Genomic DNA, 14,575 nt, shown 5'->3' on the forward strand with positions numbered 1-14,575 from the left:
AGATGGAACTGATTTGGCAAATGATGTTCTGAATATGCCTCCACCCAAGAGAAGTCAACACACCAATGGCCAAGACTCCAGAGAGCCCACCCCCAGACAGTGTTAGAGGGCCAAGTCATATTAAATCATGATTATCTTTTTACACTAAATCGGCCGGAGTACTGTGCAATCCAGAGCCTTGTCAGCGATAACTCACAGAGTCTTTTGCAAGTGGGAAGCAATGAGGGGTCAAAACCGCCACGAATAGCTGAAGGGACCCCGGCGGGGTACCAAGAATCTAAGAAACCCACAGATTCCTGCAAGATTATATGCTGGAACATAGCAGGCCTAAGTGTCAAAAGACAGGACAAGGCATGGTCAAGTTTCGTCTTAAACCACCATATCATTGCACTCCAGGAAACCTGGGATACTTCTGCTAACCTCTGGTGGGATGGGTTCACCAGTTTTACTAAACCAGCAGTCCACAGTCGTATGGGGAGAGCCAAGGGAGGTCTAGTGATCTTGTTCTCTCTTGACTTGAAGGGAAGTTATAGGCAGATAAGCACCGATTCCCACAACATCCTAATGGTTGAAAGGGTGATTAATAATACCAGCAGGACCATATACATAAACTTCTACAACTCAGGTAACAGTGACTACAGAGGTTGCAACATTGCTAATCTAGATAGCATTTTAAAAACAGTAAGCCAGAATATCAAGTACGTTTTTGAGTTTATTTTATTAGGCGATTTTAACATTCATTTGTGTAACCTAGCCTGTAGGGGAAGCGGAGACGATGGGGACGAGGGACCACAGGGACCCCACTTTGAACACTCTACAGAGGGGGAGGAGCTAGAAGAACTGCTTGCTAACTTCGACCTTTATGAACCGGATGGCGGTTTGAGACAGCCAACTTTTATTGGTGCCCAGCAAGGCACAATAATAGATTACATCTTTGTTTCACAAGGCATTCTAAACCGGATTATGGATTATCGCACAGTACAAATACACTTTAGCGATCATAACCCGGTAGTTCTCGAAGTGGCCTGGGGGGCCCAGATGGGAGTATCCCCAACAACTGCAAATCTCACCCACCCCTTGAGGATTAGCGATCAAGATAGGCGTGTGAAATGGGCTAAAGTGATCCCAGAAAAATTTTACGCAAAAAATTTCCCCAAAATCAAGGACAAGGTCGAGATCTGCAAAAATCACTGTGCGCAGGGCAAAGAAATAGTAGAGTCATTTGAGCTAATATGTGGCCAGGTGTCACAGGACCTTTTAGTAAAGCCAAAAAAAGGAATTCCAGGAACTATGAGCTGGTTTGACGCAGCATGTTCAAATGCCCATAGATCACTGCTGGTAGCCCTAAAAAATACTCCTAGGGTAAAAGATGATATTACCAGATTAAGGAAAATTTACAAGTTAGCAATAAAGAAATGAAAGGACACCATCAAACGCGAAGCATGGGAAAATCTCCTCTCAGCGGCAGTGCTGAAGGACAGCAGGAAATTTTGGGAGATTATTAAACAGCCTTTATTTTCAGATGATAATAATGATCCCATGGACTGCGTTATCCCCGATGAAAAATGGCTGTCTCATTTTAAAAACGTTTATGGGGATGAGGATGAAGAAATTAAAGATGTCCCGTTGGTCATTGTAGCTGTCTGCCCTATCCTTTTTAACCCTCAAGAAGTGGAAAAAGCAATTTTGGCTACTACAAAGCACAAGGCACCCGGCCCTGATGGTGTCCCTGCCGACTTTTTTATGTATTCACCAAAACTGTGGGCAGAGGTTTTGTCAAATGTGTTTAATGCAGTTAAGGGTAACCCAGTCCCAGCCTCATGGGCAACATCCACTATCGTTCCTATTTTCAAAAATAAAGGTCAGCGGGATGATCCCGCCTGTTATAGGCCTATATCCCTCTTGGACTCAACTGTAAAAATTTTAGGCCGAGTCCTTTTATCTAGATTGAGGGAAAATGTCGAGAGCTGCGGCGGGTTGTCCGAGATACAATATGGCTTTAGAGAAAGAAAAGGGACCATTGAACAGTGCGTTAATTTGTATCTGCTTATCTCCAAATATACAGTGGCCAAGGAGGGGTCCGTGTATCTTGCATTCATGGACCTCTCCTCGGCCTTTGACTTGGTCAATAGGTCAAAGCTGTGGTTGATCCTGTTGGGGATGGGCATTGATGAAGCCTTGGTCGCGTTCATGGCCACCTTGCACCAGGACCTCTCAGCAGCTGTACGTGTAACAAATGATGGTAGACGTACCCCCCTTTTTAAATCTTTAAGGGGGGTACGGCAAGGTTGTATACTAGCTCCCTTGCTCTTCACCATCTATATCAATGGCCTAGGCGCACACCTGCGGGGGCAGGAAGCCGGCGTCCCGCATGCAGGAGATGCCCAAATTCCGGCACTCCTGTATGCGGATGACGCTGTACTAATCGCCCGCACGGGTGTCGGCCTTCAGTACCTTTTGGATGCTTTCGGCTCATTCATGGAGCGTTTGGACCTTAAGGTAAATGTAACTAAGTCACATACAATGGTAATGGGGCGAGAGTGCAACAAGAAAAGTCATAAAACATTTTTCTGCAGGGGGGACATTGTTTCTAAGGTATCCACATTCCCCTACTTAGGTGTATTGTTTGACCAGAAAGGGTCCTGGGGGCCACAGATAAGAGCAAAGAGGTTAGCTGTAATTAGATCGTCATCAGCTCTTCTGGGCTTTGCTGGCAAGTTAGGGGCTAGGCCTATGGAAGCCCTCTTAAAAATCTATAAGTGTAAATCTGTGGCCATTGCGTTATATGGTTCCGCTTTGTGGGGGTATGTAAATTTAGAGCAGAGAGCAGAGAATAGATTTATTAGAACCCTGCTTTCTGTACCACAGTCAACCCCAACTTACTCAATCCACAAAGAAGTGGGCCTACCTTATTTGTCAGATACTTTGAGCATGTCCCCTTTGATTTTTTGGATGAAAATGTGGATGAACGAAGAACTTCCCCTGAACCACAAAATTATGCACGATGTTTTGTCCCTGGACAAATTTAACAAGATCCCATGGTTGGCCTATTTAGCTAAAACATTTGCAAATTTGGGACGTTCGGAGCTTTTTTCCTCCCCAGAGAAAATTAAGGCACAAGATATTGACTTTATAAAAAAGTCATTCAGGGTAAGGAAGGAAGCCTGCCGTGAGGAATTTGAATTGGTGAAACCATCAGTAAGGGAACATTGCCTCCTGGTCAGCTCATCCTCACTTGCATCCTACCTTAGTTTCGTCACAATCCCCTTCCATAGGTTTTTATTAACTAAGTTTAGATTTAATTTGTTACACTTTCATCTAGGTTCTTTTAAAACTTGGCAGAAGCCGGATTTAGCCCCTCCCTGTAGCTGTGACCAATTTTCTGTGCAGGATACAATGCATTTCGTTATGTTTTGTGGGTTGTACATAGAGCAGAGGAAAAAATATTTGTTCCCTATCCTGAAAGAGGCCGGCTTCACTCAAGTGAGACCGGCCCTGCTTTTTTTACAACTACTGCCTAATCCCCGCATTACTTTTTGCATAGCTAATTTCCTGGTAGCCGCCTCAAGGGTGAAAGCTGTCTGCCAAACTTCGCCTTAAAGTAAATGTTTTATCATGTATGATCATTTTATGAACGTAACATTTTAATTGTGTATAATACTTTTTTTTTTTAAACTGTATATTTATATTATCGCTCTTAAGAAAAATACTTTGTATGAAATGTTTTATTGTTTTTTTCTTTGTATGACTTTGAATAAGTCGAATAAAGATATTCTGACTGACTTCTGACTGATACCTCTCTATTCCCGTATGATACCTTATAATGTTTCTTACTTTGAACAATACTTGTTTCAATGGTTACACAATAGTTATATTACATATCACTTATTTATCAATACAAATAAATAAAATAAAAAATAAATAAATAAATAAAAATCATATAATGTCCTCATTTTATTTGTATTGTTGATATATTTTGTCCAATAAAATCTCTTTTGAACTTAAAAAAGAATTGCAGATATCATATAAGTGAACAGTTAAAGCTAAACCTTTCAGATAGTAAGAAGTAATTTTAAGCTACGCTTTTCTTGTATATATTTGTAAGTTGATCTGAGATACAACTGTTTAGGTCCGGACACAGTACAATGTTATTAACGCAAGATTTCAGTTGTGAACATATCCTTTCTTTGACAGGACTGTGTTGGTATTTCTGATGCCATTACCCGTGATATGTAGAAATTGCTGTGATTGTACTGTGATTCTTGATGATTAATAACCATTAAAAAATTTAGATAAAATAAAATAAATAATGTTAAGTTGATTTGCACTTAGATCAATTGGTGTAATATTTTCATTTTTAACCAACATGTTGGTTTCAACAGTATCCGGTTGATTCATTTTTGCACCTGTTTAGATTAAAATCTAGAAGTTCATGGATTGGGACCGCCGTTGCTTTTTCAGCGGTCTTCCCGCAAGCTGGCTTAGCAGTCCGACTACCCAATTATGATCCTGATGGGACGTCAGCTATAAAATCGCCGCTACCGCCGAGACTCCTGCTACTGCGTTGATGGCAGGAGAGCCAGAGGCCAGTCTTGGAGTGCATCCTACCATGCATCCCACTGTTCAGATTACGATCAGCCTTTCTGCTGAGCTGTTCACGGCCGGTACTCAGTCATGTGCAACTTAGCGGAAAGGTAGACAAAGGGATGAAAACTGACCTTTTTTTGTGGTTCCACTTCGGAATCTGTGTTGGATGCCATTGTTCAGGTCCTTACTGTGTTGCTGCTACCTGACCATGACATTCTGCAACCCTGTTATCGCCGGAACTGAGGGTAGGCTTTACCGTCACTTGTAGTGCATGATAACAGTTCATGATATTTAACATGCAACAAAACATACAGTACACATGACCTAAACATTACAACATATACACAAAAAATGTATGGATTTTCTGATATTCACAGGTAGTACTTACCTATCTTTACAGCAGAGAAACATTCACTTAATCGGTACTCTGCCACCAAGAGATCTCCAGTCTATCAGAAAAATCGAAATAAGCTGGCCGGTATACGGCCAGTCCAACAGCAGCGGAGTACCCCAGCTGCAACATCATAATATGGCATGCGGAAGGCTGCTGACACCATAGTCACCTTGGGATCAGGGCTGCAGCGGTCCGGCGGTAAGCCCGCCAAATTCGTAATTGGGCCCCTAGTCTCAACTCCCATCCTCTGATCTCTTATTCCTTCTTTTTTCCTTTTCCACCTCTCCTTGTCCTCCTACAGACCTGTCTCCCTTTTATCTGTTTCCCCTTCAATAGCTCTTGACTTCCTCTAACAAAGATGGCAATGTTCTTATTCCATTAGTAATGGTACCCTCTCGTGGATTGTAGTCTATAGAGGACACAGAGCTATTTCTGGTGGATGTTGTATATTTCCTGGTGAGAATAATTGAAGTCATATCCTTAGTGACAGTTACACTGTCAAATTGTTAGAAATGGGATTACTGGTTGGCTGAGGCTTGTGCCAAAGCCAGGCAGAAACCACCACTCTAGTCAGGGCAAGGAAGTCACCTGCCAAAGATAACCCCTGCTCACCCCCTTGGTAGCTTGACACGAGCAGACAGGCTTATCTCGGAGGCAATGTGTAAAGCATTTGCGCACGCACCCCCAGCAACAACATCCCAGGCCCCCCACAAAAGGAACTCCACACAAGGATATATAAAAAATAGCCTTTGTATTATACCAAACACATTAGATAAGTAACACACAATTTACACTGTGTTACTGGCACGGGCAGAATTTACAGGGGATTATGTACATATAGGACAGGGCCACATGGACCACTGTCAGAAATAGGCACTTGGTAGAACTAGCACTTAGAACATAGAACAAGCAGAGCTTCACACATGATGCATAAAAACACGTTCAGAGGTATAGGCTAGAAGCTTTACACATGAGGCATGAAAACCCATTCAGAGGTATAGGCTAGAAGCTTTGCACATGATGCATAAAAACACATTCAGAGGTGTAGGTAAGACACATGATGCATAAAAACACATTTAGCGGTGTGGGTAAGACACATGACGCATAAAACACATTCAGCAGTGTAGGTAAGACACATGATGCATAAAACACATTCAGCGGTGTAGGTAAGACACATGACGCATAAAACACATTCAGCGGTGTAGGTAAAACACATGATGCATAAAACACATTCAGCGGTGTCAGAACAGGGTGCGCAAAGCATTCTACATATAGTACATTTCCTAGCACACTAGGAAGCACATAAATCACATTTAGCGCAGAAATCACATCTAGCACATAACTCACATCAAAGTCTAGGTTGCGCCACTGCGCCAAAGCCTAAACGTAGCAGCCGCTCACTACTTGCTGGGCAGCTGAGGACAGGGGCAGAACAGGTCCTAAGCGCTGCAGCTGGCACTAAGTGCTGCGCAGCTGTGGAAGGCCAAGGTAGGGAAAAAGGAGTGTGACTCCTAAGTCCAAAGACCTAGTCCCTAGAAAGAAAGCACCTAAACGTAGCAGCTGCCCACTACTTGCTGGGCAGCTGGAACTGACAACCTGCAGCAGGCGCTCTCCCTAGCCTTGAGAACTAAAACTGCGCCAAGCATGGGGAGCCCTCTAGGCTCTGGAACATGAATACCACGTTGGAGCGGCCCACTGCCATCTGGGGCCACTCAGGACTAAGCACGGTGCCCTCTCTGGCACCTCATGGGGCTCTGTGAAACAAGGGTGGCCCCTGGGCCATGCGAGCCCCTTTTAGAAATAATTGCCCATGGAGCGCACTCGCGCTCGGAAAATAATCAGGCCCTCGAAATGCTGGTGCTTTAAAATCACTGTGCCCCCTGGGAGCCACGCATGGGCTCTACGGGAACACGGGCCCCCGGGACCTCCTCGGGCCATAGAACAAAAGATGGCCCATCGTTGGAGCAGCCCGCTAACAGACGGGGCCGCTCATAAGAACTCTCTGTCCCTGTGCCTTCAAGGCACTACGATGCACATCGGAGCTCCCCCCTCCAGCCCCTTTAACACTCACCGGGCTGCTAGGGGAGGCTCCTCTTCACTCGCGGCGGCATGCAGGGCTCATCTCACGGGAGCCCTGCTTCAACAGGTGCCCAGCTTCACCCGGTCCCCCATCCCGAGACCGGGACTTCGTGTAGAGCCCTCGAGGCTCCGGCCTGCCATCTCTTTCCGGGCAGCCTCCAATCCGCATGCGCGGCGGGCGGGACTTCCTCGTAGAACCGGAAGTCCCGCCCCGAGTCAGGCACTACGGTGCCTGACTTCCTATTTTTGCGGCGCGAGGGCCGCGGCGGTGATCTAACGGGGGCAAAATGAGGGGTAGGCTCCCTCGGTCATAAAGTGAATCATAGAAGCGGGGTGGGCACCCGCTAAGGGGCATGTAAACGGGGTGGCACCCGTAAATTATAATAAAGCAAATAGACTGACAGAATGCAGGGTGAGCACCTGCGAGGACACAAAGAGGAGGGGGGAATCCCTACGAGGCAGATCCCCTCGGGGAGGGCTGTAGCGCCGCGCTGCTCAGCCCCCAAGCTCTCCCTTTCCCAGGGAGGTTAAATAAAAGCGCCTAATCCCCAAAATGAGGCGCAGGACGGCTGTAATAAGCCTTGGCAACATCCAAAAAGGAGGAAATGGGTCCCAGAGGTCCAGGACTTAAAAGGTGGAGCACAGCAGCTCCCAGAAAAGGAAATTCCTCCAGGTATCCAGGGGCTGAGCAGGGCCCAGGGAGGCAAGCCTTCCCCTGGGCCCCAGCAGCAGCACGCCCCTGGTTGTTTCAAGTCAGCAAACAAGAACATTTTACAAGAGGTCACAGCATCTTTTTATACACACAATCCCTTTGTCTAACGGTGCAGGCAAGGGGCGAACCAGACACAACTGGTTCCTGAGCACTTTGTTTTGCTCAGCCCCTCTGCCTATTCACAGGATGGGTCAGGGACATCAGACTCACCACAGGGGGCGGAGCCAGCATTGTGTGGGGAAAGCCCAGCCCTATTCAGGTCCCAGGAATACTCCTCCCTCACATCACTCATGCAGATCTCCCATTCACCACCGGGGCAGACCCATCCTGACTCCTGGAGCCAGGCTCACCAGCCAGCTCCAGCCAATCACAAGCCAGCACATTCACTGCACAGGCACACCAACTTCTAGAAGTGGCACTTCCACACTAGACACAATAACGCCGCACACATCATCGCGCAGCATTTAATCACACGAGTCCGCACATACCAAACTCGCACCTGCACTCCCCACGCTTCAGGAACTACCTAGGGACACATACATTCCCCATGCATTCCTTTGGGAGGGCAGGCCAACCTTACCACACTTTACCCTGGGACACAGTGGTAAAGTGCGCAGAAACCAAAAATCACTAAAATTATGTAACACTAAAAGCCAAAGGTTCAGGGGTGAACCTGCCAGAAGGTCCAAGTCCAACACAAATCAATTTGCAAAGATAAACATGGCTTTCACGATACTCTCAATCATACCCAGCTCTTTCCTCCATTTTTCTTATCTTTAAAGTATTGTTGGTAGACTGCTGTGAGTTTTTTGAGAATTTCCTAACATTCCTTTTCAAATCTTTCATTTTCAGTTTTAAAGTTGCTCCTTTATTTCTGTGTGTTTTATAAGTATTTTTTTCATTTTATAAGAGGCTGAGCTCATATTATTCAACCAATCATCCAAAAGGTTATCATCCATGTCTTCAAAGTTTGGAAAACTTGGGCTACACAAGCCTCTAAGTTCCTTTTGCTTTACTACATATTTTTTCAATTTGGCTCCATGCCTCCATTTTACTAGTTTTTCTTTCTTTAGTTTTTCCAAGTTAAGAAACGCACAAGAACAACAGAACAACTGTTTGTGGTGTTTTGTTTATTTGTACTTTTTTTTAGTGCTAACTGCATCCTTGTGTCAAGAATTGATGCTGTGATGCATTTTGTACTAAAATAATGCGCTAAATGACGGAATTTGCATATCGTGTAATTACGCATAATTTTGCGCAATTCTGAGAAAGTAAATTACCTCAATTCTGCACACCCCTATTACCTCTGTTGTCTGATGTGCAATGATCAGTGACGGAAGGGGTTCGGTGTTATGTAATGCATTCTTTTTTTTAAAAAATGAATAAAAACGTATTAAGAAGTAAAAACAGTAGGTGGTTTGTTAGATCAGCACCTGTCCATGCATATCTTAGTACTGGTTAAACTATACAACACACTTTTTCAATTCTTTTGAAAGTTTTCCATTGTGCACAAGGACAGTATTATTCAGGCTCTCATGCTTTCATGGTTCCATTATGTAAATGCCCTCCATAGTGGGACACAAACATGCACATACAACTGTATTTGGAAGATGCACGATAAGGCAGCATATTTTATTTTCAGGATCAAGTAAGCAGTGAAAGTAGTAATCTTAGTTTAAGTTCAGCTTGAGGCACTGACTCCAATAACTTAAGAAAATATTCAGAAAATGCTGCTGCAGTAGATAGCTTTTTTCATGAAAGGTGGAGGAGGACCTCAGGAGTTCATGGTTCAACATTATTAAAAACACTGTCTGCTACCATTCTTGAGCAACACCTAAGATTTTGGAAAGTGGTCACTACTTAGCTCTTTAAGATAACTAATAATGACTGATGTTAGTATTGGGTCTTTGGGAGTGAAGTTCCGCACTTTAAAGGAAACTTTGGGCTGCATATGGAATAGTGTACAAATCAACGTTTAACATCACATAACATAACATAACATACCGTAACATAGCGTATCATAGCATAGCGTAGCATGATGCAACGTAAGATAATGTACAATAATGGATCTATCAGATCGAATGGAGTGTATTCAGTCAAGAGCCATTCTGATGACATCAATGGCTTTTAAACCAGATAGTAAAATGTAATGACTGAAGGTGCCAAAGGATGAAAAAAATTATTTAAACTGTAGAACTCATGTTCAGCTAGTGTCTGCAGGTCGGAGGAGCGAAAGCATGGCTTCAAGGGATAATAATGCACGGCTTGTCTCCCCTGCTTTGGTACTCCTAAATTTGAAGCAATCCACCTCTGGGGCGGCCATTATGGCAGAGGAGTGTCACCCCCCACTGATAGAGAGCAAAAATAAAACGATAATAAAACATTTTTATTATTTTATTTTTAGCAAAGCAGACTGCAAGGGAAGAGTGTGGCCTTCCATCCTGACGCGCGCTGCAGGACCAGGCAGGAGTGGTGGGCACTGCAAATGCTCAGGACGGTTTGGCCTGCCCTCTGGGGCCAGAAAACCGTCATGTGCACTTAGCCTTCCTCCACCTAGCAGCGTTGTACAGCTGGGTGGGGAAACCAGCACAGGCTCCCACTCTATGTCTGAGCTCTGAACCGAGGAATAGCATTTCATTTTTAAATTTAATTGTGGGTTTATATAGCGCTAGGAATCGACTCCCGGAGGAGTATCTCCACGCTTCGACCGCTGGGGAACCCGTCCTGGCTCACCCTGAGAGATGGTCCCTGATGGGTATCTCTAAGGTGCGACCAAGCATCCCCGGCGGTCTGGGGGGGCCGTTGTGAAGATGAGGCAAGCTGATGCCCAGAGTTGCCGAGTGTGGTTTCTGACTAGAGTAGGCACCGAGTTGAGAATTATCGAGTCCGCTGACCCTGGTCCACGACCCTGCCGCGTCGGGAATCGAACCCTGGTCCCGGGCCGTTCTCTGCTTACGGGTCTGCTGCCTCTAACCAGTGAGCCACACTTCTCCAGCATGTGAGCAGCACAGGGATTGGGGCTGAGAGCCTGACCAGTGTGCAGCAGGATCCTGTCAAGGACGCGAGGATTGTGAGCAAGGCGGTGGCTGTCGGAGCAGGTAAGTTTTCTTTTTTTTTTATTTATACATTTGTTTTTACCTCACCCCGCACCACCACTTCTTACTACGAGTGGCCACTACTGCCCACCTCATGCATGTGTAAATTAGCAGGGAAAGACTGTTGGAGGCCGGTTGCGTGTGCGAAATGTAGAAGGATACTGTACCGGCAATTTAGCATTGAGGAGGGTGAGCCTAAAGTTAACAAGAGTAATCACCTCAAAACTGCTTTAATTAACATTCGGTCTCTGCAATGTCACGCCTTAGATGTATATAATCTCTTACTTGATGCCCAGACTGATGTCCTTTCTATCCTTCTTATGACAGAGACCTTTTTGAAAGATGATTCTAACGGTATACACTCAAAATATTGAGTTTTTAATATCGAGTTACATTAATATCGAGTTAAAAAATATAGAATGGACACAATATCGAATGGACAGAATATAGACTACAAAAATATCAAATAGAATAGCATTAATATCGAATCAAAAATATAGAATGGACAAAATATCGAATGGACAGAATATAGACAACAAAAATATAGAATGGACAGAATATAGACAACAAAAATATCGAATTTGAGGTAAGTAAGTTAATATTAATTTTTTTAAGTATTTTTTATGTTAGTGTATGTGTGAAAAGTGTATATTTATTTTATAATTTATTTTAAATAATTAATTTTATGGTATTTAATTTTTGCGTAATATAATTCTGTAGCGGGTTGTGGGTTTATAGGGGAATAGGGTGGGAAGTAATTTAATTAATCAAATCAAATCAATTAAGCTTTATTCGGTTGTAGCAAACAGCCATAAAAACATAGTATACTTGCAAATACATAAAAATACTATTCAAAACAAAAAAATATATATAACCATTGTAGTAAAATGTCATAGGAGTGACAAGTTCATTTTAGCATCATACAATTCTCCAACTCTCCTAATAGCAGCAAAGAAGTCAATGCAATAATCTTTAAGATAAGACTCCAAGAAACAAGCTTCAACGTGACATATATAAAGTGCGTAGTGCGTGCATGGAGAGATGATGATAACATTAAAATCGATAATTAAAACAATTAAAAAACAGCAGTCTTTCCCTGCAATAAAATAAGTACTGATAAACTCAGTCAAACTTTAGCAGTTAGGAGAAATCATGGTAAAAGTAAGCACCCCATGTTACTCCAGATTCCGCCTCTGCCTAACAACTAGGTTCAGGAATTTTGCTATCGATTTAGCAAAACATTCAGCATCCAAAATGGCGAGAAAGGCGGGACGGCACGTGCGTAGGCCCAAAGTTTTAAAAATTTGTATGAGCCAACGTTTCCTCGATTCATGGTAGAATTTACAAAACAATGTTGTGTGAATCGTTGATTGGGGGGAGATCTCGTCACAAGGACAAGGTTGTAAGGACTTTGCCCAGTTGTTAATTGTAGGAAAAGTGACTAAGTGGTGGAAAATATCTAGTCTGGACCTAGTTAGCAGAAATCTTTCGTAACCTGAAAGGTTGAAAGTTAGGTACGGCTGAACCGTCATAGTTGTTTGAATTAGTAGCGAGTGTTGCACCGTAACTTTGGCAACCTCGCTGGGCAGCCTCAGAGATTCTAAATGGGCCAGACAAACTTTTCTAAACAGTTTTCTCAGTAACACAGCAATTAAGGTGGGGGAATGATAATATTGTGACATGCCCAAGTCGTTGAGGAATTTTCTAACGTATGCAATCCATCCGATCTTATGTGCGTTGTCTAAGGAAGTACAGTCCTCTATAAACCTTTGGCAGAGAGTAGTTTCACTAGAAGACCAAATGCGATGCCATAAGAGAAGGGGTTGGATTTTGATTAAGTCTGTTAAAAAAGACAGGCCCACTTCCAGATGACATGCATAGGTCGACGTGCCCCGCGGGACTGTGAGTAGGAATCTTAAGAAACTGTTTTCAACCCTTTGCAGCGCCTCGACCTTCGCATATCCCCACACACCAGCCCCGTATATTGCAGTGGCTAAACATTTTGCCCTATAGATCTCTATAAGTTTGACAGTAGGTCGTCTGCCCAGTTTGTTTGCAAAATTAACCAAGGCGACTGTCGCCCTCATAAAAAGGAGCTTCCTGGATTCAATAGCATACTTCCAGGAGCATTTGTGGTCGAACTCAATGCCCAGGTACGGGTACGTACGGTATCCAGCCTTGTAGAACTCATTTTTGGATATAACTACCATCCTTGCTTTACTGTAGAATTCTGAGCTAAAATAAGAGACTAATTAGTCCAAACATAGTAAACCTGGCCAACCAAAGGCGCCAAAAGTGTCTGACTGATATAAGCAATCCGACTTCCCTGTGTGCAAAATGTGACTTTTCTTTCTCTGAACTTTTACCGTAACAACTAACAGCTATAGCAGAACCCTGCTCAATGCCTATCCGGCTTCAAGAGGACACACTGCCAGCAGCCTTTCCCTGCTGGAGGACTTTTGAATTCATTTGCAGAGACTAAATCCGGAAGAAAATCTTTCACCAGGATAGGTCGCTTGGAATAATGCACTCCATCGTCACTGCCCTGAAATCACACTTAAATGTCGGTCATGCATGAACAGTGATTACTGATTGGAGTTTTACTTTTTCTTGCTGCTTTTTCTCTTAAATCTTTAAAAAATAATATCTCTGGTTTCCTTATTTGATTCATGTAATTGTGCTGTCATTTGCATATTAAGTTGTTTTCTGGTGCTATAAATTTGAGTGGGATTTTAATTGTCCTGCATTTTGACTGTTTAACTATGTTAGTACCTATAAATGCTTTACACATTTTCTCTAAATTAAGCCTTTCCGCTCTGTACCATAGCCTCCATAGGTAGTGTTTAGATTTAAATTACTGAACCCTTTGCCTTGACCAAGCAGGTTAGTGACTCTATTACTTGTAGTAGGCTATCAGCCACCTCAATTAATAACTAAGGGCCAGATGTACTAAGGCTTGTTATGGTTGCAAAGGATTTGATATTGCCAAATTGCTCCATTTGCTACCTCTGAATGGCCTTTTGATATATATCACAAGTTCTCCATTTGTTAAAGTGCTCCTTCCTTGAGCCTAAGCCTGATCCTCAGTGCTTTTTTTTAAATCATGTACCTTTCCCTAAGTTTCTGTCACTGGGTCATTTACATTTTATGGGCAGAAGAAGTGGTGAATTGAACAATTGCCATTGTCCACCCATACCTTTCACTTTCATCCAGTGCATTCCCACCATGGCATGTGGCACATTTTTCCCACAACTTCCTCCTACATTTCTCCTTATGCCACCTATTACATTGGTCTGTCTTCTACCTCCATTAACCACCCAGTCTGTCCACAACAAACCTAAACCTATCCCAACCCCTAAACTAAAATGTTAAACAAACCTAACTCCTATTTTCTCCCTAACGTAGTAAAATTGGTTGAATATATTATGAGTTAGTGGGGATGGTGTGCTGTGAGATAGTGAGAGTCTGCGCAGAACTCAGGACTAGGGAGAGAGCAGGAACCCTTGAATTATTGTGTTTTGTGCACCAATAAGTGTCCAAATATCATAACATCCACCAGGTTATCTCAATAGCTCAATGATTTTGCATGAAATGTAGTCATATAAATTGTGCAGCATGAATCTAAAGTGCTATATTTTTTAGTGGCAATATATTTAGCTTTGCTGCTTATGCATTTTTTAAGCACATGTAAAGAGTCTGGTGAAAATG

The sequence above is a fragment of the Lissotriton helveticus genome, chromosome 2_2 (assembly GCF_964261635.1).
Source record: "Lissotriton helveticus chromosome 2_2, aLisHel1.1, whole genome shotgun sequence".
Lineage (NCBI taxonomy): Eukaryota > Metazoa > Chordata > Amphibia > Caudata > Salamandridae > Lissotriton > Lissotriton helveticus.